We start from the raw sequence: 14140 nt of genomic DNA, 5'->3' as shown, positions 1-14140 counted from the left end.
GTATTTAATATATTAAAATGTTCTGCTTTTTAATATTTTATGCATATAATTTATTTTATATTATTTCCATCAGAATTCCTATGGGGAGTTCAGAATTTAAAATTTTAAATATAGAGGCCCTTGGGCTAAAGTTGAGGGACTCTTCTATACCTCAGAGTTTAGCATTTGTCTGTAGATGTTCATAGATAAACTCTTTCTTCCTCACTAAATTTGAAAATACTTTGAGGGCACACATTCCTTCTAACCTTGCTTTTATAAATCCTGTATTACTAGCCTAGTTTAGGATTCACCATATATTTTGGTACTAATGATTTAAAAACTCAAAATCTATTTTATTTATATATTCTCAATTGTTTCAAATACACTTCCCTAACCACTTCCATCATCACATTACATGTTCTTACACAATTTCTCCAGTAAGCTCTAGATGTCTCCTTCCCTGAATCTTGTGATGCAAGTATCCTACTGACTAGGTGTGATAATGATTTAAGTGATGGTAACAATTGCAGTTAGTAAGTCTCATCTTTCTCTTAAAAGGAAAGAAGAGTTATAGTTGATGGCTATAAGAAGTCAAGTGAGAGAAATGATGTGGCAGTTCTTTCATAGCTTATGACAGCTGTAGAATTTTCTGGTTTGGAAGTAATAAGGTGCATGTATGAGCCACATGTAGGTGGAAGATGGAAGCAGGTAACAATCCTAGGTTCTTCCCTTCCTTCTTCCAGCGTTACATAGCTAATCATGTTAGAAGAGAGGAGATGGAGCAAAACGAGTTCACCACACAGTGCATTTGGTTACGGGCTGAATCTTTCTTCAGAGGCAGTATTACTTAATACTATTTTGACCACCTTATCAGTGTAGTTCAGCGAGTAAACAAGCTGAGAAACAGTCCAAAAATTTGGTGACCTGCCGGTAAAGGATATAGTAACAAGCTCAGTATGGCTCCCTTTCCTTCTGGGAGCCTAGTGCAGATTTCACAACTTGAAAAGAGGTTTACTTTTATTTCCTTTTCTATTCACTTCATCACAATCGAAGCTGATAGAAATACAAAAGCAAGTGAAACCTGTTCCCTGTTCTGGAGTGACTCAGAGTCTGAAGAGGGAGATAGACATAGAGACAAGAAGTTCAGTAGAAAGTTACAGTTCCTTGTCATCTGACTGATCAGAACACCAAACAAAGAAGGCTGGTGAGGCAGGCTAGGTGCTCAAGACAGCCTGCAGGTTAAGTCTGGAAAGAGATTTTTTGCCAAACTGCTCTATGGGCTGAAGGAAGGAGTAATCTGCTGGAAGGCCCTTGATGAAGCTCGGAGGAGGGTACCATTTATTGGAGGGGACTCCATGGACCGCTGGAGAGTAGGTGGTATTCTGTGGGCCTTAGCAGGAATGTTCCTAGGGAACATGTAGCCCCTGGAAGGTTTCATTAAAGGCGCAACATGATTACATTTGTATTATCTGAATCTGTATGTTTTAGAAACTTTGCAGGTTTTCAATTCAGTGGGATACTTTGTCTTGGCTCATGGAAGAGCTTTAAACATTTGTAAATACTTTCTTTGTCATACTGGGAAGTGTTTGGTAATGGGAGGTTGCCTGTTCTTGACAAAAACGTTACCAGCTGGGCGCTGGTGGCTCAGGCCTGTAAACCTAACTACTCAGGAAGCTGAGATCTAAGGATCGCAGTTCAAAGCCAGCCCAGGCAGGAAAGTCTGTGAGACTCTTATCTCCAGTAAACCTCTAGAAAACCAGAAGTGGTGCTGTGACTCAAACGGTAGAGTGCTCGCCGTGAGCTGAAGAGTGCAGGGACAGCACCCAAGCTCAGAGTTCAAGCCCCACAGCTGACCAAAACAAACAAAAAAAGTTACCAAACTATAGTTAGGCTACTCTGACTTTTCAACTAGTTTTCAACCTTGATCTTTTATATTCTTTCCTCTCCTTGCTGGCCTCGTTTTAGCAAAGGGTCCTACTGAATCACTTTAGTAAGGTATTATACTTTATATCTGGTCAACCTGAATATACCACTAAGGTCTTTGTCTCTACCTTTGTTGTTTCCTCAAGAATTTTCTATCTGCCACCCTCCTACTCTGCTCCTTGTCTATAAATCTGCAGCCATCCTTGCTGTATGAGAATTGAGGCTGGTATCTTACTCTTTTGATAACATCTCTATTACAGTAATAGTAAATAAAGTCTTCCTGACTTTTAACAAGTGTGAAAATACATTTTTCTTTAACACTAGTTAAAAATATCACTTACTGAAATCCCATGTATGTGTGCAGTGGTGTATATTGGGATTAAGATTAGAGAACTGTGAGCCACGAGTGCCCAGATTGTCTTTGAACTTTTTAATCACTACACCATGGGAGGAAGACTTATTTCATTGCTGTTTTTACCTATTATTGTCTCCTAACTTCAGGTTACTTTGAGAAGATCATTATTACTTTTTAGAGCTGATCTCCAATCTGCTTATAATACTAAAAAAGATCAAGAGTCTAGAAATCAAAGCAAAACACCTTGGTGCTAATGAGTTACTAAGCTAGGTTATCTTAGAAAAGTCCCTTACTCTTTCCTCTTTATGGCTGTTAGGGATGCATCTAATTTTGGTACTTATAAACTGCTTTGAATGTCTCACAGAAATTATCAACTGAATCACATTACTAAATCATGCCACGGATCCTCCTGCCGCTTAAAATTCTTTTTGTTGACTGTTTAAATATCATAAATGAGAAGGAAAGAAAGCAGTAGCCAGAGGCTACCTGTTTAAACCTAGGGAATGGTGCTGGTGGTGGAATTCTGGGCATCTCACATGCTAGGCCAAGCAGACTACTCTTGAGCACTCTAATGAATTCTTAAATACCTTTGCCCAGAGGGAAAGTCTAGAACAGAGAAGGTTGATCCCTAATGCTTGATCTCTTAAACCTTTCCCTCATACCTCTCTCTTAAGGCAGGAAGAAAAACGAAGGCAAAGAAAGAGTTTGTCAAGGAGACTCTACTCCTTCTTTTAGCCAGAAACCAGTATTTATCAGTTTACATATTTTGCTTTGTGTACACTTGGTGACAGCATTTTCAAACCGTACGGCAATTTTCTTAAGTTTGTCCCACATGTGATGCTACCAACTCCTTAAGACTAGGAACTCTATGAATTTACATATTATGCAGTGGTGTCTGGAGTTTGCAGAACTACTTGTGCCAAATTAAAAACAGCAAGAATACATGAGTACCATATATTCCTTTTCCTGCAGTATTTTAGCACAGTGCTACCTAGGCACATAGTAGTAATTTCATTCATTCTGATATAGTACTAGGTACACACAGTATTTACCTTTTTTTGGGGGGGAGGGGTCGGGTATGGGGCCTAAACTCTGGGCCTGGGCACTGTCCCTCAGCTCTTCAGCTCAAGGCTAGCACTCTACCATTTGAGCCACAGCACCTCTTCCAGCTTTTTTTCCTGCTTATGTGGTACTGAGGAATCGAACCCAGGGCCTCATATATGCTAGGCAAGGACTCTACCACCGAGCCACCTCCCCAGCCCTTACTGTTTAAATTCTGATCATTAAATTCTGAACTTAGATCTTTTGTCCTATATTTTGTTTGTTGAAAATCATCAGCTAAAATTTCAATGCGCTAAAAATATTTATTTTGAAAGTGTTTTAACATTTAAATTGGTATGATTATTAGCTTAAACTACATTAGGAAATAATTACTAGATTCTGTTAGGTTTACTTAACTAAACTGAAGATCATAGAATTAAACTTTTACTACTAGAGTATTAAATCAAATGTAATGATTTAGAGAACAAATTATCTATTGTAACTTCTGGAATGAGTTTTCTGTAACACTTTTGTCCTTGTGGGAATGAAAGAATTAAGAAGCTTGGAAAAGAATTTAACACCATATTTTTAGCTTATAATTTAGGCAGATGTTTTCTTTAATTCTCTGGGGACTTGGTTGTGTTTGCGTGTAATGTTTTCTGGCAAGTTGTATTGAATGCCTTCCCAGAGGAGCTCTTGGGAGTATAGGGGAGGAGTGCCTCTAAAATAAATACCCACCCTCAGTGAGTCCCTGTCTGCTTCCTGCATCTCAACCCACAGTCCAGGTTGTGTGGGGGAATAGGAGATAGTAAATGCTTTTGTGTAGCTGCTTGATGAACATGCTCTACAGCCAGACCCTGGGTTCAGATCCTAGCGCTGTTGTCTATGAATTGTGATTTGAGGAAGCTGTTTAACTTCTTTATGCCTCAAGTTCCATATGAATATGAATATATATATATATATATTCACAAGGGAATTACAAAAATGCTTACCTTTTGTTATGAAGTTTAACTAGTTGAGCATGTACAGTGTTCTCACAACAGTGCCTGGCATCTAGTATGTACTATGTAAAGGCTAGCTGCTACTAATACTATTACACTTGCATGTTGGAAGATGTAAATATGTCAGAGTTTTAAGCATATCCCAGGGTTACTAGATTATACATGGTCCTCCTTTTTAATAGTTTTTGTATATTAAGACATGGTCTTATATTCCTTTTTAGACCAAGGAGAAGCATTAAACTTACAGTTTAATGTAATAATCCAGTAGTTTAACTTTCTGGTTTATTGGATGCTTCCATTATATGTAAGAGAAATGAGTTGGAAGCTGGCTTATCTGCCGGTGGCTTGGTGATCAGGAAACTAGAGCTCACTACAGAGGGGCAAAGTCGTTTAGTGACATGGATGTCTTCTCTGGAAATGGGAATGTTTATAGAGTGTTGTATACTGTTTAAGAACTCAGACTTTAGATAAGATACCTGCAGGGTTTATTCTCATTCATCTGTTTAAGGTATATGACTTTAGGCATGTTTTCTTATCTCTAAAATAGGGACAATAGGAAGTGGCGCTGTAGCTCAAGTGGTAGAGCGCTCGCCTTGAGCTGAAGAGCTGAGGGACAGCGCCCAGGCCCAGAGTTCAAGCCCCACGACCGACAAAAAAAAAAAAGAAAATCTGGTAAATCATGTCCAAAACGAGCTTTACAACGTTGGTGCGGGGGGGGGGGGGGGGGGGGGGGGGGGGAAGGATTGGGATTAGGGGGGGAGGGGGGAGGCTGGGAAGGGATGTGAAGGGTAAACAAAGGAGGAGGCTGCAATGCTTGGTAAGAAATGTATGCATTATCCTGCCCATGTAACTGTAACTCCTCTGTACAGTATGTTCACAAATAAAATTAAATTAAATTAAAAAATAAATAAAATAGGGACAATATATATCTGGCATATAGTTGCCAGGTTTAAATCAGTAAGTTTATATAACATACTTTTTAAGAGTAATATTCAGTAAACACACTAAAGAAACAAGGAATCAGAACCAAGGTAAAGTGAAAACTTGCATTTGCTGATGAGAATATCTTTCTCTATGTGCCTCCCCCAATGATGAAAACACACAAAGAAATAAATTTCTTTTTTTCCTTTAGCCAATGCTTACTGTTTTCTTCATATTATACTTTCATTCTTCAGACTGCCTTTGAATATACTTGAATTGTGTAAACATCCTAATGTATTCTCTCTCTTGAGACTACATTGATTTCACTGAGCCCAATTAGGCAAGTCTTAAGTCAGGAAAATTCAGATTAAAGATCATTTTGATAATATTATTGTATATGCTATAATTTGATCTTTTTCTGCTGTCTTTTAAAATGATATACTATATTTTGGCCCCTTAGAAATTTTAAGCAAGGTTTTGGTGAAATGGTCTTTATTTGTATTCGGTGTTAGTAGTCTGTGTTTGTCTTGCTTCTCCTCAAAGATATTTCTCTTTAATTTTCTAAAAATAATATTTTTGATGGGTAATTTTTTAATCCAAGGAATTTAGGCGTGTGTGTGTGTGTGTGTGTGTGTGTGTGTGTGTCTGTTGTGTGTGTGTGTGTGTGTGTGTGTGTGTGTGTGTGTGTGTCCGTGCGCCAGTTTGGGGCTTGAACTCAAGGCCTGGGCACTGTCCCTGAGCCCCGTTGTGCTCAAGGCTAGTGCTCTACCACTGAGCCACAGCGCCACTTCTGGTTTTTGAGTAGTTAATTGGAGATCAGACTCTCACGGGGACTTTCTGCCTGGGCTGGCTTGGAACCACGATCCTTAGATCTTAGCCTCCTGAGTTGCTAGGATTACAGGTGTGAGCCACCAGTGCCCAGTGAATTTAAAATTTTCATAATCATAACCTAAATTAGAAGTACAAGCCCATGTTCAACAAACTTAACTTTTAAGTAAGAACATTCTGATCTATGTTATTGCATCTGTGTTCAGTCAGGGAAGCAGAGTCCTATGAGTGATCTAGAATAAGGCTTTACTAAGGGATCAAATTTCTACAGTGTGGGAACTGTTTAAGCATTCTGTATGAGATTGCTGTTTCAGAGTCTCTTATTAGGTGGCAAAAATCTTTGGGGCCAAGGTCAGAAAAGAAAGAAGAATGTGATGTGAGGGAACGTGAATACAAATTGTGAAGATGAACCGGAGCCTGTGAAGATGAACCAGAACTTAAACTAAAACTGCTTTTAGTCTGAAAGAGGTGACCTGTAGGATGAGCTCTAGTATTTCCTATCAGTTACCCATGCACCTGGATTCAGATTCACAGCAGTTGAAGCAAGTGATCCAGTACAATGAGTCCTGGCTCTGCTCCATGCCTGTAAGACATGCCATCACATCAGCTCCATCAGACATGAGCTATGTCTGGTTCTGTACTGATTTTCAGAAGTTAGAAAAGGTTGCTGTTTTCATTTTTGCCTTCCAAATGCGTGCCAGTTTCTCTTGTGGTTAATTCTAACCCAAGGCCACAGGGAAAAGAGAATTCTGGGAACCACAGTTTCAGCCTGGCTCAATTAACACTGAGTCCATTCAGCCCATCTCTCTTGTCATTTTGGTTGTCTATTTTAAGTATGGTTTGTGCCCACACTTCTCTTAACTATATTTAACTTCCAAATAAAGATAGTAGCAAAATTATTCCTTTGCCTAATGTGACGCAGCTATCATAGACATTCCAAAAAACATGCAAGTCCTCTCCTTACAAGAAGATATGGTCTCTGTCCATTTTTGGATGATATTTTTTTTCTCCTCGGCCACATTTTACTTTTTATTTGCTGTAACTCCCATGTTAACATTAAGAAATCATGTTAACACTTTAATTTCAGATGATAGGGAAATGGGAATAAAAAGAAAAGAATTGGTTAATATGTACCCAAATATCATCATAACAAAATAAGAAATGTTTCTAAGTATTAAAGTCTTCATTTCTGTTGCTGGTCACATGGTCATAGGTGATATTTGTAGTTACCTTCTACTACTAATTCCATATTCCCTCTGCCCTCAGCAAATACTTCAGCTGATTATAGTTTTTACTTGGAGAAATAACCAAACCCCTCATTCCTCAGGAGTCTGGGCCTTCAGAAGTTGTGTCTATATTGGGTTGTTGTAATTTTCCATTGACTTCTCTCAGGACATAAGAGTAAGTAGAGCTTCCCCAGAGGAGCTCTTGCTATTTAGACATACTCCTCCTTACAGTCATTATGTAATAGCAACACAATTTTCCATTGATAGGATCATTCACCTCAGTATGATAACCTTTTTATCTATTAATTCACTACTGCGAAGAAGTTGCAACTTCCAGTTTAAAGGACTATTGCTGTAACACATAGTAGAACATTTTCTCCCTAAGTACCACCTTCTAGAAGTTGCAGGGACTAGAAAAAGAATTTCACTAGTGGGTCTATAAGGATAATAGTGAGGAAAGCTACTCCTGTTTATGTCTCTTGATTCCTGAACCTGTGAATTCTGGCTGTGGGAGAAATAGCATCATATATTAGTCACTGGTTTATGGTACATATTGCATCCTGAAAGATGTTACTCCGGCTCTGCAAGGTGTTGTCACCCAGCTGGCATTGTTACAAAATCTTTAAAAGGCCATTCTAATGTTTTACCAAGCCAGGTGCATCAGACTATTGGGAAATATGGTAAGACTGGTAAATTCTCCAGCAGGAACTCATTTTCATGCTTCATTTGCAATAAAATCCATTTCTTTCCTAGAAGCAATGTTGTGTGGAATACTATAATAGTTAAAAAATAACATGACGGGAAACAATGTTCTGTGATTCCAGTCAATGGAGATTTTGGAATCATCCTGGAAGGTGGAAAGCAAATTGTTTATTCTAGGTAGAATGAAAAAGGAGACAATGGACAAAGCACTGTCCATTCCTTCATGCGAGCAGTCCAGTATGATCAGCCTGCCACCATTTAACTTGGCTATTACTGCCACCTCCCTCAGGAATGATTCCATTTGGGGAGCTCAGTGTTGTTCTCTGCATTTGACACATTTGCCTTAGTAAATGTTACTACATGTTGCCAGGCCCATATATAACCTTCATTCTCACTAAGGTGGTGGGGATGAGTGACTACGTAAAGAGGGCGGCTTAGATGCGTAGCATGAGCCATCTTTCTGAGTACCAATTTAGATGAGGCACAACTAATATTCAGGGAGATTTATTCATACTGTTATTAATTTTTAAATATATCCAACCTTCAAAGTATCTTAGAAATAATTGGCCTTTTTTTCAAGATGTTGCCTTGATGTGGCTCTTTGAGGTACTAGGAGTGACAAAATGTATTTCTTCCCCAGTGCTGGCCTGCCATGCAGAAGGGATGTCTCATCAAATTTCTGTACTAGATTCAAGGCTTGTGAGAAGTGTGGGCTTCTCCTGTGGTGAAGACTGCCAAGTCTGTGTTCACTAGGGTTGTTGGACTTACCTTGTGTTTGTAATTAGAGGTATGGATTGATTCCTGCTGTTCTGTATAGCCTTTCTGTTTCTTCATGCTTTTCAGCTTCTCCTCCATATTCTTCCTCTTTTTTTCTTTTCTTTTTGTCGGTCGTGGGTCTTGAACTCGGGGCCTGGGTGCTGTCCCTGAGCTCAAAGCAAACACTTTACCACTTGAGCCACAACACCACTTCTGGTTTTCTAGTGCTTTATTGGAGGTAAAAGTTTCATGGCTGTTCCTGCCTGGGCTGGCTTTGAACCACAATCCTCAGATCTCAGCTCCCTGAGTAGCTAGGATTACAGGCATGAGCCACTTGTGCCCAGCCTTCCTCTCATTCTCTTTTCAGGATATAGTCCATCTCTTGTTCATCTGACCCTTCTTATTCAAGATTGAATGGAGGAAGCTTTTAATCTGTTATCTTGCCTAGAAATCCCAGAGCTCTGTTGGATTACCTATAATTTATATTACATTTTATTACTTTTAAAACCAGAATACATGGTGCCTTTCTCTTAAGGGTAGAAGGATGCAATACTTTGTTCTTAAAGGAATATTTCAACATGGGAAAGACCATTAAGCCCCTGGGAATTTCACTGAAGAATCAGGCCACTGAATTTTTGTGGAGTATATTTTTGGTATACTGATGTATTGACAAGATTTCTAGAGAAGTTGTAACTTTTTGCTCACCATAATCCAGTCAGTTTAGTATTAGCAACATAATGGGCTAGTGTGGCATCTTGTGAAAGGAGAAGTGATTATATTAATGTTGCTGTGAACTAAATGTAGTTTTCATTTGGAGGATACTTTCCAGGAGACATTTGATAGTGTTTGGAGACATATTTGGTTATAACAAATAGGGGTTAGGAACTATTGGCATCTAGTGAACGGAGGAGAGGGCAAGCATGCCATTAAACATCCCATAGTGCACAGGACAATCTCCTGTAAGAACGAATCATCTGGCTCAAATTGTCTGCTATGCTGGGGTCGAGTAACCCTAGACTAGATTGTAAAGTAAGGTTGGAGATTTGAAATATTCCTGAGGCATAAAAGTGAACAAAGCAGCACATGGCTTCAGGTGTTCTTTACTAACATATATGGGAAGAAGAAAGCATTCACCAGCTGAGTAGTCATACACTAGATGTCAAGAGTTGTAATGTGTTGATTTGATCCAGAAAGCAAACCACATCTATAATAGCAACCATCATTGGAATTACCAGCAGGGATTAAGTTTTGATAATATATTGTCCAAAATTCCTCGGTCTTCTGCTCAAGCCAAAAAATGTGAATTGGGTGGAAATGTGGTAAGATTACTATCCCTCCATCTTTTAAATTGCTTATAGTAGCATTAACCTGCAGTCTACCCAGGAAGCAATATTACTACTTTTGGCTTACTATTTTAGTAAACTCTAATAGTTCTTATGGCTTCTACCTGCCATTTTCTGATCTTAATACCCTCATTTGCAGTCCAAGGATGATTTGTATGGGTTTTGACAGGTGCTGAGTTATGTGTATTTCAATTATGTGTTCCAGAGTTGGGAAAGTAACGGAGGTTGTTTTGGGTAACCTGTTGGTTTCACTGTGAAGTCACTTACAGACTTACTCTGTAAGTTTATTGATAATCTAATTTCCAGAAGCTTTGGCCAAAACTGGTAATGGCTTTTATCCCATTGCATCATCACCCTAAGAAGTTGTCTAGTTTCAAGGAGATCTGGTCTCCCTTTCAAGAGTATTCTAGTTCAACTCTGGGAGTTGAAGTGCTGTGACTTTACATTTTCATTTAAGTCAAAAGCACTTGACTTCAACAGTTCATCCAAAAAAATCATACACCATGATCAAACAATTCATTTCAGGGATGCAAAGCTGGTTCAATCTACGCAAATCAATATAATTCATCACATCAACAAGAGCAAGAATAAAAACCACATGGCTCTTTCAATAGATGCAGAAAAGGCATTTGACAAGATCCAACACCCCTTTATGATGAAGGTTCTGGAAAAATTAGGAATCCATGGAACATTCCTCAATACAATAAAGGCTGTATATGACAAACCTACAGCCAGCATTATACTTAATGGTGAACAGCTAAAGCCATTTCCTCTTAACTCAGGAACAAGACAAGGATGTCCACTCTCTCCAATCTAGTATTAGAATGTCTTGCTATAGCAATAAGACAACATAAAAGGGATCCAAATAGGGAAAGATGAAGTAAAACTCCCTCTTTGCAGATGACATGATCTTGTATTTAAAGAATCCCACAGACGCCACTCCCAAATTAATCAAGCTGATTCAAAACTTTGGCAAAGTAGCAGGGTACAAAATTAACCCTCAAAAATCAATGGCTTTTCTGTATGCCAACAATGAGAAAAGTGGGGCTGAAATTAGGAAAGCAACTCCATTCATAGCTCCACAAAAAATAAAATACCTAGGAATTAACCAAAGAAGTGAAGGACCTCTATGATGAAAACTTTAAAAACCTGAAAAAGGGAATCAAAACAGAACTTAGAAAATGGCAAAACCTCCCATGCTCCTGGATTGGAAGGATCAACATCGTGAAAATGGCAATACTTCCCAAGGTAATCTACAAATTCAATGCGATACCTATCAATATTCCAACCTCATTCTTCAAGGAAATAGAAGAGACAATCCAAAAATTCAAGTGGAACAATAAAAGACCCTGAATAGCAAAAATGAGCCTTAACAGAAAGAACGGTGCTGGACGAATATCAATACCAAATTTCAAACTCTACTACAAAGCCATAGTAATCAAAACAGCTTGGTACTGGCACAAGAACAGACCTCAGGATCAATGGAATAGAATTGAAAACCCAGAAATGAACCTACAGACCCACAGCCACCTAATCTTCGATATGGGAGCTAAAAAAAATAGAATGGAAGAAAGACAGCCTCTTCAGTAAATGGTGCTGGCAAAATTGGTTAACTACTTGTAGAAAATTAAAGCTAGATCCTTATATATCACCTTGCACCAGAATCAACTCCAAATGGATCAAAGACCTCAGAGTCAAAGCAGACTCTCTGAAAACATTACAGGATGGAATAGGAGAAACCCTAGGTCTCCTTGGCACAGGCCAAAATTTTCATAATAGAGACCCAGAAACAACAAATCAAAGAAAAGTTGGACAAATGGGATTGCATGAAATTGCAGAGCTTCTGCATGGCAAAGGACATAGCTAGCAAGATCAATAGAAAGCCCACAGATTGGGAGAAGATCTTCATTAGCCATACAATGGACAAGGGTCTCATATCTAAAATATACCTGGAACTCAAAAAATTAAATCCCCCAACAACAAATCCTCAAAGAAACAACTGCCCAATAAATAAGTGGGCTAAAGACTTAAAGAGAAACTTCTCTGAAGAGGAAAGAAGGATGGCCAATAGATACATGAAGAAATACTCAACCTCCCTAGCCATAAAAGAAATGCAAATCAAAACAACATTGAGATACCACCTCACCCCAGTTAGAATGGCTATACTCAAGAACTCTAATAACAACCGATGCTGGAGGGGATGTGGACAGAAGGGAACCTTACTGCATTGTTGATGGGAGTGTAAACTTGTTCAACCACTTTGGAAAGCAGTATGGAGCTTCCTTAAAAGACTCCACATAGAGCTCCCCTATGAGCCAGCAATCCCACTTTGGGGCATTTACCCAAATGATCACAAACAAGATCATACTAAAGCTACCAGCACATCTATGTTTACTGCAGCATTATTTACCATAGCTAAGATCTGGAACCAACCCAGATGCCCCTGAGTAGATGAATGGATCAAGAAAATGTGGTATATATACACAATGGAATTCCATGCCTCCATCAGAAAGAATGACATTGCCCCATTTGTTAGGAAATGGAAAGACTTGGAAAAAATTATATTAAGTGAAGTAAGCCAGGCCCAAAGAAACATAGGTCCTATGGTTTCCTCTTATTTGCAATAACTAGTATATGTCTGAGTCAAGCAGAAAAGGTCAGATAAGTTGGTGTTAGGTGAAATGAACCCCAAGGTAAGTATTCAAATGTTTTTTCTTTCATGTGATTGTTTCTAACACATTTATAAGATTATTATTTCTTTGTTGCTTTGTATGTCCCTCCCCCACGGTATAACCCCTGTTTTCACTGGAGTTGATGTTGGTATAATTTGTGGAGGGGAAGGGCAAAAACAAATTGTTTAAATAGGGATACAGGTGGACCCATTGCAACAATGAGATGTACAAGTCGTTATGTTGAAAAACGAACTTTACAACTTTGGCCGGGGGTGGAAGGGTATGGGGGTGTGGGCGGGTGTTTGTGGGGGGGGGGGGAGATGGGAATGGATGGGAAGGGGAAACAAAGGAGGAGGCAACAATGCTTGATAAGAAATGTACTCATTATCTTGCCCATGTAATTGTAACCCCTCTGTACAGTATTTTCACAATTAAAAAAAAAAAAGCACTTGACCTAGGACTGGAGTCTAACATTTGTCTTCCAGGTCCTGTGCATGTTTCATTCATGGCAAAAGACATCTCAAAGCCATGTATTTGGAACTTAGGCTTAGCTAAGTTGATCAGTACAAAACTACTATAGATATGTTGATTACAAATTAGATTACTGACTATGGATAATTTTTTTTTATCAGCCCTAGGGTTTGAGCTCAGGTCCTTATGCTTTGTTAGGCAGGGCCTTTTTATTATATATAGCCCTTTTTGCTTTCCTTATGTTTTGGATAGGTTCTTCTGTCTTTTTCTCAGGGTCAACTGTGTACAGTTATCCTCCACATACACCTTCCACATGGTTTGGACTACAGATGGTAATAAGTTATGTGGGGGGAAAAAGTTAAAAGGATGGAGAAGAATTGATGGGAGGCTCTTTTAGAAATGATGGTGCTAGAAGGTCCGTGTTGGCATTTGGGTAACAGTTTAGTATGATCTCTTTAAAGTTGTACATTTTTCTGCTTGTGGTAACTTAGGATATGTTGGATAAATAACTTAAAGTTAACACAGCTAATAAATTGCAGACCTTTCTTATATATACACTTCTCTAATTTGGGGAGGGGAAGGGAAAAAACAAAATGCTTAAATAAGGATACAGGTTGACCCATTTTAACAATGAGATGCACAAAACACTATATTGAAAATGAACTTTACAACTTCGGTGGGGTGGGGGAATAGTTGTGGAGGTGGGAGGGAAGGGATGGGAGGGGGAAAACAAAGGAGAAGGCAACAATGCTCAATAGGAAGTGTACTCATTACCTGCTCATGTAACTGTAACCCCTCTGTACAGCATTTTTACAATAAAAACCGTACAAATAATAAATTGCAGACCTTGAGCTCAAACCAAGCTGTCTAGTTTCAGAGACATTACTCTTGCTACTGTACTAGTAATCCAAACATTTTAATG

General features: G+C 38.8%; 1 protein-coding gene across 4 annotated transcripts in view; it reads left to right on the top strand.

The window, feature by feature from the left end:
- The window catches only part of Mark1 (microtubule affinity regulating kinase 1), a 96383-nt gene that overhangs the window by 14133 nt on the left and 68110 nt on the right, over positions 1–14140 (top strand). The window lies entirely within an intron of this gene.

This window comes from Dipodomys spectabilis, unplaced genomic scaffold, assembly GCF_019054845.1.
Source record: "Dipodomys spectabilis isolate Male_0828 unplaced genomic scaffold, ASM1905484v1 ptg000069l, whole genome shotgun sequence".
In the NCBI taxonomy this organism is placed as follows: domain Eukaryota; kingdom Metazoa; phylum Chordata; class Mammalia; order Rodentia; family Heteromyidae; genus Dipodomys; species Dipodomys spectabilis.
The sequence above is the reverse complement of the archived record's forward strand: the minus strand, read 5'-3'. Positions and strand labels throughout refer to the sequence as shown.